Source organism: Camelus ferus, chromosome 10 (genome assembly GCF_009834535.1).
Source record: "Camelus ferus isolate YT-003-E chromosome 10, BCGSAC_Cfer_1.0, whole genome shotgun sequence".
NCBI lineage: Eukaryota > Metazoa > Chordata > Mammalia > Artiodactyla > Camelidae > Camelus > Camelus ferus.
Window position 1 is genome coordinate 15808815 of NC_045705.1, and position 16825 is coordinate 15825639.

The 16825-nt window shown below is 40.0% G+C and overlaps 1 long non-coding RNA gene across 3 annotated transcripts in view; it reads left to right on the top strand.

Annotated features, from left to right (window-relative positions):
* Positions 1-16825, top strand: part of LOC116666331 — a 65939-nt gene that overhangs the window by 9821 nt on the left and 39293 nt on the right. For 2 of the 3 annotated variants that reach the window (XR_004323117.1, XR_004323118.1), the window contains exon 2: positions 9039-9139. This is a non-coding gene — a long non-coding RNA (uncharacterized LOC116666331). Of the gene's footprint in view, positions 1-6229; positions 6376-9038; positions 9140-16825 lie in introns of all 3 variants that reach the window. The other variant, XR_004323119.1, reaches the window with a different exon arrangement.

The following is a 16825-nucleotide window of genomic DNA, read 5'->3' on the forward strand; positions in this document are numbered from 1 at the left end:
AGCTTCTTTTACAAATGTTTTTCTTCTGATTATACCAATATTTTGGTGCAGCCTAGCTTAGAAGCAAGAATGCAAGTTCACTTGTTTATTTCAGCAGCCTGCAAGAGATAAACACGGAAGGGCCCAGGTGGGAAGGTAAAATGATCACTCAAGGTCAAAAGTGAACACAGAGGACATTCCTGGTTTCCACCCTGACCAGTCCAGGCCCCCAGGAGTAAGGCAGTCTCAGACCTGCTGGGGGGCTGCCAACAGTCACAGACCTAGCCGTGTTCTGGGCGCACAAAACAAGTCACCGGGAGGAATTTACTCCATGTTAACATTACCAAGAAAAGACCACAAGCTACAGAGCTCATGCAAATAGAGCCTGGTTCCCATGGAAGAGATTAAAACAACTGCCAAGTTTGCCCCAGAATGAAATAGTCATTTTCATATTGTTTTTCAGATCGTATTTTCTTCCTTGAGTTACAGTATTTGCATATGTAGAAGATTTGTGTCTCAAAGAGAAAAAAAATGCATGGTAAAGTTAGCCTTCTCCTAATTATGGTGGGAAAATACCCTGTAAAAGAAATAATAATACAAATACCTTGTAGGGCTTACCATGTGTCAGGTTCACAGGGAAGCTTAACTATTTTTCAGGTATTAATACATTTAATCCTCACAACAAGTGATTGCTATTAGTGTCCAGAAAGTTTATTTTTATTTTAATGGAGTCAGATTTATCAATGTTTTCATCTGTTCTTTCTCTTGTTTGGGAATTTTTGAAAAATCAAAACATCATTTAAGAAGGAAAAAAAAATCCCCAAAATCATAAAAATATTTCTCCTCGATTTTCTTCTACAATGTTCCAATGTTCATATTTAGGTTTATAACTTATCAGAAATTTATTTTGAATGAAGATGTGAGGTAGGAATCAAATATATTTCTTTTTCCAAATGGAGAACCAGTTTTCCAAGTATCACTGATTCCCGGTACCACCATCCTTTCCACACCAGTAACGTCTCATTCCTCATATGTCAAGTTTACATCTCTGTGTGGGTGGGCTTCTGGGCTCTGTTGTGTCTGTTCCCATCGTGACCCCACATGATCTTAATGACTACAGCTTTATTGTAAGTGTCTATCTCGTAGAACAATTCCAACAAGCCTCCCCACCCATCTTGTCTATTCTTTTTGATACTGAACTCTGCCCTTTTATATCAATTTTAGCATCACTTGATTAAGTTCCAGGAAAAACTCTATTGAGGATTTTGCTGTAATTTGCAAGTTAATTTGAGGGAAATGGTATCTTCTTGATACTGAGGCATTACATCAATGAACATGGTCTCTTTCTCCATTCCTGTAGCCTTTTTTCCCCCATTGACAGAAGGAGTCTTTGTCTTGTTCCTGATTTTAAAGAAAAAGATTTTAAAATTTCATCCTTAAAAATGTTTGCTATAGGTTTTTAGTAGACACCCTTATTAAGTGAGCAAAATTCCTTCTATTCCTATTTTCCTGAGTTGGAAAAAGAGTTTTTAATCATGAATAGATATTAAATTTTATCAAGCACTATTGAGAAAGTCACATGGTTTTTCTCCTTTCATCTTTTTAATGTCAACCTATCTTTGCATTCCTATGATAAATCCAACTTTATTTTAATACATTGATTAATTTTCTAGTATTTTGCTTATTTAGGCACATATGTTTATAAACATGGCTGGTTTATAATCTTCCTTTCTTCTGCTCTCTTTGTCTGAGTTGGGAAGTGTTCCCTTTTCTTCTTTTCTTCTATTCTTTGATAAAATTGTCATCAGCAGGCAATTATCCGTTCCTCAAATGATTAGCCAAACCATCTGGTCTTACAGAGGGTTGGAGATAAACTTTCAGCAACTGATTCCGTTTCTTTAGTGGTGAAGTTCATACTCCTGTTTGATAAGTCATATTTTTCTAGGGCATTGATCTTTGCTGTCTTTTCAGATCTATGGGCATAATATCTTCTTTTTTATCTTTATGACGTCTGTAGTTATGACTCCTTTTTCATTTCTAATAGTCTTTGTGAATGCTGTCCTTCTGTTTGAGTTTTGCTAAATTAGCTTTTATTTCAAAGCATCAATTGGAGTGGACACCGCACTCCACTCAGATTCTCTAGGGTCCTTTCACCCCTCTTCCAGATTCAGGGTGGTTTTGCATCCAATGGCCAGCACCTAAAGCTCTTCTTCAGAGGACAGTCCTCACGCTACTGAAGCCACTTTGCCCACCTATGCAGAGCAACCACAATGGGAAGTCACATCCACTCCAGTTAACCTGTGGCCAGTAACTGACAGCTGTGGGAAAATGGGACTCACCTCCCCCTGCCACCGCCAACCAATAGGAACAGCTCTGAAGTGTAATTCATACTTCAGGAGCCCACTGTGGGATCAGGCTGAAGCTATCATCTGTGGGACCTGGCCCAAGACTAAACCTTTGCTTAGCTGCTTTTTTTCTGACCAGCTTTCACTGCCCCTCACATGCTTCTCTAGGTGTATTTCTGTAATAGATCAAGAGCACACTCATCTTCATCTCAGAGTTTGCTTTTGAGAGAACACAACAAGACAGCTGTTTTCTCTTTTTCAGTTCTCTGTATTGTGTTTTGTTTTCTGTGACTTTCATTAACACATTTCATCTTTTTATTTTCTTTTTTCCATTATTTTTGGAAGAACTTATTTTCTTGAATAGATGGTTAGCTCCTTAATTGTTAGTCCCATTTTTCTAATATAATCATTTAAAGCTGTAAATTTTATGCTAAGTACTGCTTTAGTGACATCCCACAAGTTTTCATGTGTTACATTTTCATTATTTTTCAGGTATAAATATTTCCTTATGTTCATGAATATTTCCTCTGCATGATAATCATTAGTCTGGTCACTGACATGTCCAAAAGGTCTTCTCTTTTGCCAGAGTCAGCTATGGCAGTAGATGTGCTTTGCCAACATAAGTGGAAGTGATGTGTGTCTTAAGGAAAACTTTAAGAGCCACATATTCTTCCCTCCACCACTGCAACTGGTCCTATGCCAGGTGGCGAAAGCTCCATCTGCTTGGGTCTCAGAGAGAGAGAAATGGGCAACAGAGCTCCCAGCTGACTTACGCTGGAAATGTACCTTAAATGGGAAGGTAACCTCCATTGTTTTAAGCTCTTGAGATATTTTAAGTCTGTGCATTCTTGCAGCATAATTTACACTAATCTGACTGTTGGATCTACCATAGTCTGCAGAAGTCTTTTTCTTTCTTTCTTTCTTTCTCGTTTTCAAATGGATAGAGTAATTCCAAGTGTTATTTTCTCTTCAAGTTTATACTTTATTGGCGAGTGGGCAGAAACTATACCCTATACATTACTGAGTCTTTGGCATTTGATGAGATTTCCTTTGTGGGCTAGCAAGTAATCAGTGGTTGGGTCACATATGTGTAGACTAGCTAAAGATAGCTAATTGGGTTGTTCAAAAGCTTCCATATCTTCACTAATTTTTGACCTTTTAATCTATCAATTACTAAGAGAGATGCTTTTAAAATCCTACTACCTATAGATTTTCACATTTTTCCTTCTAAATCAATTGATTTCTGCATTAAAGATATTTGAGGCCATATTGTTAAGTATATACAAGGGGGTGAATTGTTTATATTCGATTCTGAAGTGAATGTCTTCATCCCTAATAATGCACTTTGTCTTAAAATCTATTTGTCAGAGTGGTTGCTTCTGCCAAGGGCTCTGAAGTGATCACTGCCTGGAAGACCACTGGTTTGAGGTCACTTTTTATAATGATTTCTCAGCTGGGCAGGTGTGGCAGGCAGGTGCAGGATCATACACATGGATAAATTCAAGTTCTAAACCCAGATGAGAGGGGCTTCTCTTCCTTGTCATCGTTCCGTACTGAGGGTAGGTTTTTTTTTTTTCAGTCACCCTTTAGTGGAGGTATAACTCTTGACAGTTCCAGCTTTAGGAAGGAGAGCCAGTTCCAACTCACCCACCACAGCCTCATCTCCCATCCCTAGATGTAGCTGCAGCATCAACCCACGATCTTTCTCCTTTGGTTTTCCACCTTTTTTTTTTGGTCCCTAACTTTTTTGGGGGGGGGCCCTAAGGAATTTATTTACATTAGGAGGATTTTAGGTCATCTAGTACCAGCAGAACTAGAAGTTGTCTTGATTATACTTTATAACTGCACATCACTAACACTTCTGCCTTTCTAGGACGTGCTCCTGTCCTTTGAAGGACAGACTCTTTATTCTTCCTACTCCAAACAAGAGGATGATCAACATCATCACATCCTAATTTTTTTTCCTTCTCTTTGTTTCATGTTTTCCCTGTCCCTCTAGTTTTCCTTGGAGGCAAAAATCAGGGGCAAGAGATTCCGGGAGCTCAGAAGTGGAATCAGTGAAAGAACACTGCTGATGTTATTAACACTAACAGAATTAATAATGAACTGACATTTATTAGCATTTACATAAGCCGGGGCCTGAGCAAACACTTTACACATGTTCTCTCATTGGAACCTGGACACCCTATGAGGAACTGGACCGCAGAGTGCTAAGCCACCTGCTCAGGTACACACAGCCAGGAAGTGGTAGAGATGCCAACCTCAGGCATTCAAAGCCAGAGCCTGCAATGGCCTGCAGTCTCCCGTGAACATTCCAATGTGAATGTTGAAATTCCTCTTCTTTATTTAATATCCCCTTTACTTCCCTCCCCTGACACAGTATCTACTTGGCCTTTTCATCTCTTCTCTGGTTAGACTGGCAAGGGAATATTATGTGAATAAGATGTCTGGCAGTAACTCCTGGCTATGCTGCAGGACCCGGCTCAGGTGACACCTCCTCCAGGAGGCTTTCATGGTTGCCTGCAGGGGGACCCATGCCCCTCTCAGGGTTCCTGTAAGCATACTGAACCACAGTTATTTCATTCTGTGAATCTCTCCTACTGGCCTATGAGCTTCCTGAGAGTAGAGACAGTCTCCCATTCCTTTTTGTATCTCAAGCACATAGCACAGGTCTGGGCACATAGGAGACATTTGGTAAAACATTTGATGAATGAATGAATGAATGATTAGAAATCATCTTTCATGGAGATCAGAGCCTCAGCTAAATATATTTCCAAGGATGTGGATGTTTCTTTATTATTCTAAAAAAAGTACTAACTTTACTTGTGTTCTGAACACATGCAACGATCTCTCTAGAGGTACATCTTTTTCTGATTTATATGTGAAGTCGCTTTCAAAATTGCTAAGGTGTCACAGGACAAGCAGGGATGCACCTAGGGTCCTGTGACCTTACTCAGCTCAGCATTGTCCTGGGCCTGGGGAGGTCTGCTGCCTCACGGCTTCAGTCCAACTACGTGTCTTCCATCCAGTTTGAGGAACATTCTGTTTTGCCCTGTGCCCAAGTGTCCCTCTCCCCCGTTGTGACAGCATGCTGACCAGATGTTGCTTCCTCTGTGGGTGGCCACTCTGGGAAGCCCTGCGAATTTTTGCAAACTGATCCATTTATCCTGGAAGCAGCATTTTGGCATCTTTTTATTCTCCTCACCCCAGGATGCAACTTTGTGCGGATGCCCTTTTAAAAAATTGTAACAAATCCAGGCAGAGGTATAAATCCACCTGACCATGGCTGGCCCTGTAGGCAACTCTGTTTCCCGCTCATTAAAGGCGATAAACCATCTTGCTTTCTTAGAAATAGCATCGAGATGTCTCAGTCACCCGACTCCTATTAAAACATGCATGCTTCGTGCTCCAAAGCCTGACTGGAAACGTTCCTCTTCTGAAAAAAGGAAAACCACATACACTCAGGAACCCAGTTCTTTTTAATTGACCCCAGATGGGACGTGTTAGTACCCCTCCTCTCACGCCATAATAATTCCTTGTAATTAAATAACAAATATGTATTATATATACCAGAAGCATTTCTCAGCGTAGAAAAGTGAGGTGAGAACTGAGAAGCTATGGATGAGCAAAGTGGTAATTTTTTCATACTTAGATGAAGTAGAAAGGTTACACTCAAGGTGCACACAGCGGGGCTTTGAGGAAACTCACTGATCTCAGGCTTCTGCTCTGTCGGTGGGTCAGAGAGAAGGAAGTTGCATGGTTAAGAGCATCGGCCTCAGTTAGACAGGCTTTGGTTTGAACCCCATCTCTGTAACGCGGTAGCTGTGTGATGCTAGGCAAATTGCCTAACCACTCTGAACTTCAGTTTGCTCCTCAGTAAAATGAAACTAATTCTTCCTACATAGACGGTTGTTATGAAGATTAAATGAGAAGTTATGATGCCAAGGCAGGCAGATAAAGCAAGAGCTATCTTGTTAAGAGTGCCAAATCCATCAACAGCCAGGGCCATGTTGGATAAAGCCGGCTGCTGAGACACTCAGACAGAGAACAGGTAAGTTTCCATAAGGGAAAAGGGCAAGAAAGAGGCAATGAATGGCCCCAGGCATAGAACAATACAGCAAAGGGGAAACCTTGGCAATCAGGTCACCCATGGAACATAAAATTAAAAGGGGAGAATGGTGCTGAAAGCTGGGGAGTGGCGGTGGGGAGGATAGGAGAGAAGACTGGAGTCCAACTTCACCAGTTTGAAAATTCTGCTCTAGGTGAGAATTAAAGACAAGATGGATATTTTGGAAACTGGAGCCATTTCTAAGATTCCTATTGAATGATCTGATTGTGTAAAAATTCATGAGTCATCATGAATCCTCATCCTGCATTTCATTTTAGGCTTAAGTCAGGCTGCATTTGAGGAAGAAATGCAGGAAGTCGTAAGTCCCTGTGATAAAGTGGGCTCAAGTCCCTGCCAGCGGTGACTGCGCGGCTTCCCGCAGCCCATGCCGATGCTGGCAGCCCAGCTCTGGATTCGCCCCCAGTTTACTCCTCAGGGCAGGCGTTGGAAGCTAGCCTACTGCATGGAGCCGCCAAGGGCACAGAGAACCCTCAAGTCCTGGGCCTGAACAAGCCAGTGGCCCAACAATATGCACTGTGTTCATATTCTATTCAAAACGAAGCAATTATCCCCAGTGAGTAAAACTGGGCTAGTGGGCAAAAGCCTCTGGGAGACGACTTGACCCAGTATCAGGAAAGGCTTCCTCACAGTCAGAAGTGACCAAAGGATAGACTATAATGCAGTAAGATCTGGGAGGAGGGTATAGCTCAGTGGTGGAGCTGGTGCTTAGCATGCACGAAGTCCTGGGTTCAATCCCCAGGACCTCCATTTAAATAAGTAAACAAACAAACCTAATTACCTCTCCTCTCCTAAAAAAGTAGTAAGATCACCATCACCAAATGTGTTTCAGGCAGAGGCTGGCTTGTAGAAATTCAGATTTTAAAGAGGAAATTGGACTTGATGAATTGAAAGTTCCTTTCTAATTTCCCAGCCCCTCAAAATAGAAGGCATGACCTCCAATTATAACAAACTTACCCTTAAAAAAAATTTACCCTTTAACCAAGAAAACAGAAATTGTGAAAATTATAGCAGATCCAAAGCAATATATAATAAGTCAAATTAAAGGTCTAAAAACTCGGAACAGCAATTCCAGCTTTCCTGAGAAAGTTCAAGACAAACCTGAAATTCCTTCACACCTGAAGAAAATTCAGTAATTAGCATAAGCAGTATTTAGGCTGGGTTCCTGGTAGTGAGGATGAAAATGAAGTGCACAGATGATTTAGAGCCAGAGAATTTGGTACACAAACTCCCAGGCAGATTCCTATTTAAATATAGTACAGAGCATGATGCTTGCCAATAAAAAATAATAATAACCTCAAATAAACAGTTGCTTCGCCATGCCATGAGAAAAATCAGATCTTGGGCTCTATTTCCTGTGTTTGTGCACACAATGAATCCGTGCTCTGTATTTCGCTTTGCAAGAAATGAGAATTCAAAGTCATGGCTTTCCAAACTTCATTGTTAATTCAGAAGATAGAATATGTGATCTCGCGATTTCCCATAGGCTTTGGAATCATTATTTATTCATTCTTCATTTCTGACAATGAGGATTAGAAAAGGCATCCTTCATCCTACTAAAATGCATTAGCTTGAAACAGGAACTAGAGATAAAAATTACCTAGAGCCTTGTTACTCAGTGTGGTCCACAGACCAGCAGCCCTGGTATCACCAGCTCCTCCCACCCTCACGCCCACCCTCAGATCTGCTGAATCGGGATTTGCATTGTAACGCGATCCCGGTGATTTGTGTGTACCTTAAAATCTGAGAAGCCCTAAACTAGGAAACAGTGATTCTGTTGCAACCTTCTGACCTTCACCATCTGAAAGCTTTAAGAGGAAACAGCAGCCTCGGGAAAATAAAAAGAGGAGAAAATTACTCCGATCGTAATCATTAATGGAATCACTGATCGAGCCGTTTGCATTGTTTTAGCAAATTTTCAGTTGTTAACATGGTACAGCCGTGCTTCAAATGGGCTGGCAGAGCCTCTGGCTTGTTCTGACCCAAATCAGCTGATTAGTCTCGGTTAGTTACTAGGCTTCAGGGGAAAGGATAGAAAAGCCTTCAACAAGGGCCTCTACAAGGAAAGGCAGCTGTTTCTCATAAAGTGCCATGAATGAGCCTAGCAGGGCTTCATCCTTTATAACCTGCAACCTTCCTGCCTCTGGTGGCAGAGAGAAGCCCCTTCCTGCTAGGGTGGCTCCTGAGACACCAAGAGCCGCTACAAGAGCTCGGATGTGCCAGCGGATGGGAGATTTTTGAGCCTCCAGGTATGAGAAATATACAAAACAAAAATAAAGTATTTCCTAGAATACTTCCTCAATTCAAAATGACCACTGATTGCAGAAACACCATAGATCTAACAGCAGTTTTTTAGAAGGGGTGCTCAACACTTCTCTGTGTGTAAGTCACAGATATGTCCCCCATGCTTAAAACGTAAAATTGAGGAAGACAGGATTTGTGGGAATTGATCTTAGAACCCAGAAATTTTGGCAGACTGCTGCTTGACAATGTCATTGGCCAGGTTTGCTGATGGATATTCGTGATTAAGTCTTTACATCGCTCCCTGCAAATGCATACAAAAGTATGATGTTCAATGTTTTCTGCAGGCATCTATTTTGCTGCAGGACCGAAATAGACCCCAAAGAGCTACAAGGAAGAGAAATATCAAGATCCTACCTTCTCCAAAGAAATCTGGATTGAAAATCAGGTAAGTCTAAGAGTTTTGTGCTCCTGCAAAACTTTGCCTTTGGTGACCTGGGGCCTGAGTCTGATCACCTAATGAGCCACACTTCATGAAGAAAGACCATCGAATCATGGGTGTGTACGTATGTGGCAGGGGGAACTGGGTACTAGTCAGAAGCAGAGGTGGAAACTGCGGTCCTAAAAGGGGTCAAAAATTGTCCCCCAAACACATAGTGAGTCAGTGAAATTGTGGTTCCCTAATGTGCAAGGTCAGTGTCTTTCACGCGGCCATACATACCTCCTGCTTCATTCTAGATTTTTCTGGTGTAACAGTCAAGCTCTTTTAAGTAAGTGGGATTCCTCCACCTCTAGCGCCAGCCTGGGAGAAGCACACCAATTATGAAGCGCAGAGAGTGTCATCAGGAAATCCCAAGTAGAAGTTCTAAGCGCAGACCAAAGCCAGGCAGTGACCTTCCCATCCTGCCTGGGTACAAAATCCTCAAATAACTAAGGCCACGTGTCCCGGAATGCACAATGAATCATGCTTTGTCAAGGGAAAAATACTTTTTTCCTATGTCCTTCTGAAAAGTTGGTTACTACCTTTTTTTTTTTTCAATTTTAAATACGAGGATTTTCCACAAACTAAATTTATCATAGAAAAAGTCAGAAGGAAGAATCCTATGCGTTAAGAGTGGAAAAAAGAAAAACTGTGTCACCAGAAATTGTGGTCATTTTTGCATTTGTAGACCTTTATCTGAATTTTACAAAAAGAAAGAAAAAGAAGGAAAAATTGAGGTGGGTATTTATAAAAGGCAGAAGCTTTTAGAAGAATTCCTCTTAGAGGCCTCAGGCTTTCAAGGAGATGCAGGGCGTGTTCTTCTTTCCCCTGAATCCTAAAGCTCCCTCTAGTGACCAAGAACACAACACCGACCACAGGTACACAGAGCAAACATTTTCTCAAGCCTCTCGCTCTTAGCTAGCACCTTGAAGTTTCTACCTCATTTTTCACGTACACCTGATCATTTAACACAACAGGTGTAGGAAGTAGGAAATAAAGTATTCTTATGCCCATTTTAATAGATAAGTAAACTGAGGCTCAGCTTGGGCCAAGACTTGTGCAATGTCACATAGCTGATAAAAAGGGACCTAAGAACTGGAGGCCAGGTCCCCTGTGTTGTTCTGTTGCACTGTCTCATGTTCTGTGACGATTGTGTAAACTTATCCTTGAGTATTCTCACCAAAAGGTGCATGGAAGCACTTTTCGAAGGATTTACAGTAAGTGATTCTTGGCTTTCAGGGATCCCTTTGAGAATCTGATGAGAGCTATGGGCCCAAACCTACACATTTTCCCCTACAGCATCAGGAAATCCATGGGCCACCCCGAAGGGTATCAAGTGACCCTGTAGAACTCCAAGGACCCCACATTAAGAAGCCATCAACATCTACTGGGTACCACCTTGAAACAGCAAGAACTCAAGGAATATGAACTTTGAAATGCCTTACTCTTACCTTTAATTATGCTGTTCTGCATGCTTATTCAGTTATCCTTTCAGCATTGTTCAGAGTATTTAAAAGGATTGAAAAAAATTAGTATATATTTGCTGCCGTTTGAGGAAAAGCCTGTGGATGTTGCCATCAGTGCATTCTAGCACTCCCACAGGCATGCCTGGGATTAGTGGCAAATGGGGATGTTTCTAGGAAAGTAGCAATTTGAAAGCATTTTTTCAAATATAAGAGCACACCACAGCCTCACCGGCTGGCTCTGTGGAGAGTCTAAAAAGGCATCATAGTGAATATGTGAAGAACTTTTCTCAGTGAACAAAAACCAGTATTGCCTCTAAATTCTTAGTTCATTTCATCTTGCCGTTTCCAGTGGCTTTAGAAAAGCCTGGATGAACAGTGATGGTTTGCTGGTTCATGTAAGTCTCTTCCACTTAAGCTCCATGAGGGTGGGGACCACTTCTCTATGGATCAGTCATATTCCCAGCATCCAGCTTGGCCCCCGGCACTAGTCCACACTCAACAGATGTTTGATGAATGACTCTGTGAATAGTCTTCACTGAGTCAGCTCCTCTGGAAAACTGCTCATTTTCCTCCTAATTAATCAGTGGCCTCTGGTTTCATGGGACATTCCCTGGAACTTGTCACACAGGCAACCTCAGGTTCCAGATACCTGGCTATTCCAGAGAACAGAGAAAGTTCTGTTTTCTACTCTGGGAGCCATACCCACAGTCTAGATTGGGTGATAAACAAGCCTAAGGAATGGTAACAGCTTCCCAATGGAGTCATCCTAGAAAGAGTAATAGAAGTTTAAAAGGGATGCTATTAAAATTTGAGTGAAAATGCGGTGCTCTAGGGAGTAGAGGAACATTCAGCCGTCAGGGCGAGTGAGAGTTCATCTGAGTTAGGAACGCCTTTGGACCATCTCACGCACCCTCTACTTAACACGACCTTCCATTTCTCTGAGCTTTTATCATGCAGCCTCTCTTGGCTTCTCACTGACCCTGCCTGCCTGTTGAGATGTCACCTCAAAAGGTATCTTCTCCAGGTTCCCTGGTCAGCAGCTCTCACCTATTTCCATAGCAGAGTTCCTACGTTTACAACTGAGCTCCGCTACAGTCTTTCATAATTATATATATTGTCCCCTCCTTTCCCACATGCAGTAAGCCCAAGAGCAGAAGGATTTGCTGGATTCAAGAATGGAGTAGGGCATACCTTAATTAAAAAATATATTAATGCTAAAAAAAAATGCCAACCATCATCTGACAACACAGGATTGCCACAAACCTTCAACTTGTAAAATTTACAATATCTATGAAATACAATAAAGCAAAGCACAACAAAACGAAGCAGGCCTGTACCAAGTTCACACAGTAAAAGATTCAATATTAAGATGACAATTGCCCTCCAAACTGAGCTATAGATTCAAAGCAATCTTAATCTGAACTCCGAGTATGTATTGTATAAACTGATTCTAAATTTTATACACATATGCAAAGGAACTAGAAGAAGAAAACAAAGTTGAAAAAGAAGAACAAAGTTGGAGGCTTTACACTAGCTAATTTAAGGACTCACTTTAAAGGTTTAGTCATCCAAACCGTGGTGCTGGAGGAGGGCTAGAGGCATATATAGCTCAATGGAACAGAACACAGTCCAGGAACGATTCACACTTATGTGGCAAGTTCATTTTCAACAAACTTGCCTGGGTGATTCGATGGGGAAAAGATGGTCTTTTCAACAAATGGTGCTAGAACAATTGGCTATCTCCACACAAATGCAAAGAAACAAATTTGATGCTTACCTCATACCATATACAAAAATTAACTCAAAACGTTTCATAGACCTAAATGTAAAAGCTAAAACTATAAAATTTCTTTAGAAAAAATGTAGAAAAGAAAAAGTGGATTAGGGGAAGAAAGAAGAGGGAGAGAATAAGAGAGCTGGCAGCAAAAGGAGGGCTCGGCTGGCATTGTTGGCTCTGAAAAGGGAAGGGGCCGCAGGCCAAGAAATACAGGGGACCTCTGAAGCTGAAAGGGTGGAGAAATAGATTCTGCCCTAGAGCTTTTGGTAAAGAAGTCAGCTCTGCCAACACCTTGATTTTAGCCCAGTGGGATCCATGTCAGGCTTCTGATGACCTCTAGAATTGCAGACTAATGAATTTGTGTTGTTTTAAACCAAAGGGGGAAAAAAAGAATGGACTGTTTTACTTTCCAGTTTACGTTGCTTATCTTGATCCTGGTAAAGGCTATTTTTTCAGTGACAACTGGCAACATCCCCATGAAAACCTGGGGGCTTCTCAGTGAAGAATTCTGGTCTGAGCCACTGCTAAAAGCCGGGATTTCAGGTGGCTGGGAGCTTTTCACCCACAGTGCTCCTCTTTTCCCAAGTGTCCTATTGGATGTTTTATTTAAATCAAAGTTGCCCAAAGTTTTGAGCACCACCTTTGGGATTTTTGCCATAGCAAAGTAGCACCTGAGCTATTTACTAAATCTCTTTCTTCAAAGTAACTCAATTTTTAAGGACCACTTTTGCTTTATAAGTAATATCCATAAAATATTAAGTTTGATGTGCTACTTGGTTTTTCCTAATGTGCTTTGAAACAAAAACAAAATTATTAAAATGAAAAAAAAACCTTTTGCATTAAAATAAACTCCTAACCTATTAAAATTTCAAAAACAACTTTGCCTGCATACCCACAAAAACCACATTCAGGTGTCATCAGTGGGATGGCTCTGCCATTTTGTGAAATATTTTCCTAAACCTTTGCCATACCTACCCCTTCATTCCCAGCAGGCTCCCCCATCTTCTGCCTTCTTAAGGAGAGAGTCCACCAGGCTTCAATTCCGTCAAGCTTTTCCCTGTATCTTCCCACTCCATACGCACCCCTGAAAGCACACCTGCATCTGCTCTCATCCTTGCTTCTTCCTGCTCTGCTCTCAGAATATGAGCTGCCCTTCTTTCTACTCAAGAAATGTCTGCTCACTGGTGTGCTGAAGCCCATCCTGATGCATTGCCTCAGGGATCTTACTCCACCAGCTAATTCCCCTTTTGCTTGTACCAAATTATTTTAATTTGGGAAATATATCATGCACACAAAAACACATGAGCATATCTGCTCAGATTAAATAGTAAAATACAAGCACGTGTGTGCCCATCACTCAAGTTAATAGAGCTACCTTCAGACTTGCTCTGTGTCTCCATCGTATCGCTCTCCCACTCAAGAGTAAGCTCTGGTCTTTTTTTTTTTAAGATTTTAATGCCTATGTATGTAGACTTAAGCAACATATTATTTAGTTTTGCTTAGTTTTAAGTTCTATGTAAATAGAATCACATTGATGTATATTCTGTGGCTCACTTCTTTTATTCAATATTGTGTTTTGAAATTCACCCATTTTGGTGTGCTTAGCAATCGCTCTTTATTTTTGCTTCTGTTGTATATTTTATTTCATGACTAATCCACAAGTTTCCTTCATCTTCATTTGGGTAGAATATTCCATTACATGACTAATCCACAATTTATTTGTCATGTTACTGTTGTTAGATATCTGAGCTGTTTTTTAGCCTTTTGTTATTATAAGCAATACTATTTAGACATTTTTGAAAGCAGTGTCCTCAATATAATCGCATATTAAGCATTTTTTTCAGGGCAGGGTGGCTTTCAAAAAATTTTAACACAATTCATAATAAGAAATACATTTTACAACACAACCCAAAATGATAAACAGAATATAAAACCTTACTACTAGCAATCCAAAAACATTACCAAAACAATCTATAACCTTACTATCAGCAAAGCATTCTGATTATTTCTATTTCTTTTCTGTTCTGTTTAATCCTATCATATTCTGCTCTAGATTTTCTGTTTGTTTGCTTGCTTGTTTGTACATTTTAAAAAAGACTGGTTCACCCACCAGTGTGATCTGACTCCAATCAAGAAAGATTAAAATTGCCTTATGACATATACCTAGGAGTGACACTGCTGGATTGCAAAGCATGTACGTGTTTTAACTTTCCAAGGTAATGGTAAGCCTTGCTCCAATGGCACTCTCTTAATTTATAGACCAACAGGACAAATAAGTTACATTGCTCCCTGGCCTTGCTAACTTGCTGACAAATGAACTTTTAAAATGTTTTTCAGTTGGTGGATATTCCATGATAGCTCATTGTGGTTTTAATTTGCATTTCCAAGGTTGCTAATAAGACAGAGCCTACTTTCATGGGCTAATGGACAATTTGTGTTTCCTCTTCCATGAAATGCCTGTTTATATATTTTGGCCGTTTTTCTATTGGAATACCTGCATCTCACATATTTGTAAAAGTCTCGTCTGTTTCTGAGGTGCTGATCATTTGTTGGAAATTAGTTACACATATCATCTCCCACTACATGGCCTGTCTTTTGACTTTCTTTAATGTGTTTTTTTGATGAACTGAAGTTATGTAATATAATTGAATTTATCAGTCTTTTCCTTTGTGATTTACATTTTTTAATTTAACATCCTTAACTTTTTATCTGTTTAATGTTCTTGTGTCAAGAAATTATATTAAACTACATAATCTTCTAAAATTCTATGCTTATGGTTCCACAAGTAAGTCTCTCATCCACTAAAAATTGATTTTCAGTACAGTACAAGGTAGGAAATCCATTTTGCTTTTTTTAACCTATATGGATCCATGTTAACCTACGTGGATCATGCCAGCCCTGCTTACTGAATGGTTCATCTTTTCCCCAGTGGTCTGCATTGACTTCATCATGAATCAAGCTTGCATGCATAATTGGGTTTGTTTTTAGACTCTATTCTGATCCACCGATCTATCTGTCTACCTCAGGACCCATTACAGTATCTTAATCATTACAGCTTTATGAGTCCTGAATCTTGGTAAGGCAAGCCCCTCCATACCTTGTTCTTCAGAAGTTTCTGGTCTATTTTGGAACTTGTTTCTCTTCCATATAATTTTAGAACCACCTTTTCAAGTTTCTCATAAAATGCACTTGGATTTTGATTGGAATTACATTGAATCTACTGATAAATCTAGAGAAGCTGGCATCTTTATTGAGTTTTTCTATTCAAGATTTATGGTATATCTCTCCCTTCATTTATGTTGTCCTTGGGTGATGTGCAATAATGTTTTATAATTTCCTCCATAAAAGGGTTTATATTCCTTAGAAATTTATACTTTATGTTGACATTGTAAAAAGGCAACTGATCTGCTAGTAAGTAGAAATGCATCTGACTTTTCTATATTGATACCATATTCAGTCACTTTGCCTAACTCTCTCATTAAGTAAAATGATTTATCTGTAGAAACTTTTAGAATTATTTAAAATACAATGATGATCTTTTTTCTTACTTTCTAATCTTTATCATTTTTATTTCTTTTTCTTATTTTTACTGTACTGGCCTGGATCCACAGTAGATTCAGGTGCTAGCGAAACTCTCTGTTTTCTTCCTAATCTTAAAGGAAATACTTTCAACATCTCAACCTAAAATGTATTTGCTGTATGTTTTTGTAGTTGCCTTTATAAAATTAAGTTCCTTTCTATAGTAAGAGTTATTATTTCAGCTGTCATTTCTATAATTCTTACTTGTGTCTCCTTCTTTCCTTGTTTTTCTAAGACACTATTAAAATATAGTTGAGATACAATAAACTGCACCTGTTTCAAATGTACAATTTGATAAATTTTGACATATGTACAGTCAACTCGAGCAACTCAGTTGGAAAGCACCCATAACTTACAGTCAATTGTCCATGTCCACAGTTCTGCATCTGTGGGTTTAACCAATCATGCATTGGTGTAGTACTGTAGTATCTACTAGTGTAAAAAGACCCACCTGAAAGTGGACCCATGCATTCTTTTTCATTGCCAAGTAGTATTCCATCATATGATAGACAACATTTTTTTTATTATACAGTGATGGACATTGAGCTGTTTCTAGGTTTTGTCTATTAAGTTTCCTTGAGCCTTCTTTTGGGTTGCATTTAAGTTACTTGAAAACTATTTGATCCTGTTGGTCTTGCTTTTAAGCTTTGCTATGTGGGACTACAGAAGCATTTATTCTTGGACTGATCCTACCCCACTAGTGAGGCAAAGCGCTTGTGTGTGCTCTACTTGGTGGCTGTGGTTATGAGGTTTTGGACTCTGGCTGGTAGAAGTAGGAACTATTACCAGCACTACATGAGCCTTAGGGATTATAGCCTCTAATCCTTTTAG